Raw genomic sequence first — 1503 nt, 5'->3', positions numbered from 1 at the left:
ATGCGTAGGCTGCAAAGGAACAAGTAAAGGGTTGTTACATGCTGAAAAGATAAGAAAGGAAACACAACGTGTTGGCCGTGGAGCCTTCTTCAGGTGTTAGAAAGACAGGGCAGTATGCAAAGATAATTTTCTTTTTATCTTTGCTTACTGCAGTTTATCTTTGATGACAACATCAAAGATATTAATTTTTACCGCTAACAGCTCAACATCATCTTCCTTTTATATCTAACCTCATCAGATCTCTCAACTCCCAACTCTTCCAGTTTCTCACTTCAGAGAAGGATAAAAAACTCAATCATCCTTTACAGAGAAAAACCATCAACACCCCTACAAACTCCACCAATCCTAACCTTGCTGTTACTGTACCCTCTGACCTTTCCCTTTCACCCCTTTGCATCCTCAGCTAACATATTTTAATATTACAACACAATTACAATAGATTGTATTTATGTTTAAAATTAAGGTAAATATGTCAAAATATCAAAATCCAACTGCACAGTGCTAACGTAACAATGCTTGTCAAGTTCTCAATCAAATCTGCATTGTATTTTTAAAATATTTCAGCAGAGGATGTGACGGGAGTATAAATGATGATTCGACGATCATTTTTCTTGTGTGAATATGGTTTTCTGGGGAGTTGCGATGTTGGGCATTATTGGACATTTTTGACACGTGTTGAACACTCGCATTTCCTGCAAATATTAAAATGGCTATGGTTTCGCTGAGAAATCCAATTGACCTATGCGAAGACAATGTTTACATCGCAAAAGAAACCCGTCCCTGGGTGGACTCGAGCCACCAACCTTTCGGTTAATAGCCGAACGCGCTAACCGATTGCGCCACAGAGACTAACTGCTAGATATTTTTCTCGAATCACAAGTTTCCGGTTAAAAAAAAATCTCTTACCATTTTTTTTGCCAGCCGGTAATATTTCTTCTGCACTGATAACCAAGAATTCGATTTCATTTTCCGCAAGCTGTGTGAATTTCATCAAAAATAAGTTTTCCAGAAAGGAAATGAACACATGCATTTAACGAAATCAAGCCCTTTGTGAGTGCCCAAAATGGTACGTTCTGTACTACAAGATAGGAAGAAATATACGGCTGGAATTCGAACCTAGGTTCTTTTGGTTAATTGAAAAGCGCTTTAACCAACTAAGCTATGGTGACAGGACAGCTGTTTCCTTTTACAGCCACTTGGACACACCGCTCTGAGACATCTGCGTTCAGAAAGCGCTGAACCTGCTCTCAGAGCAAATTGCCTCTTTTACATAGCAGCCCCGACACTGAGAAACAAAGAGAACTGGCTTTTATCTGGCATTTTTCATGTCCAATGCGTTTGACATCTCCCAAGGGAGTTCTTTTGCGACACTATTTCTTCTTCTTTTTTCTTTCTGTAGGCTTTGATAAAAAACGAGAAATCGTGCAAGGGAAAAATGTCTTTTTTTCATAGAGAAAACGTGCACCAGGAAATGTTGTGTTGAGAAGAAATGATTTAACATGA

General features: G+C 38.7%; 1 non-coding gene across 1 annotated transcript; it reads right to left on the bottom strand.

The window, feature by feature from the left end:
- Nucleotides 1–775: 775 nt before the first annotated feature.
- Nucleotides 776–849, bottom strand: trnan-auu (transfer RNA asparagine (anticodon AUU)). The gene has a single exon. It is a non-coding gene; the product is annotated as a tRNA-Asn (tRNA).
- Nucleotides 850–1503: the final 654 nt, after the last annotated feature.

This window comes from Atractosteus spatula, chromosome 10 (genome assembly GCF_055471065.1).
Source record: "Atractosteus spatula isolate fAtrSpa1 chromosome 10, fAtrSpa1.hap1, whole genome shotgun sequence".
Lineage (NCBI taxonomy): Eukaryota > Metazoa > Chordata > Actinopteri > Semionotiformes > Lepisosteidae > Atractosteus > Atractosteus spatula.
Note: the sequence above shows the minus strand (reverse complement) of the source record. Positions and strands in the feature narration are given on the sequence as shown.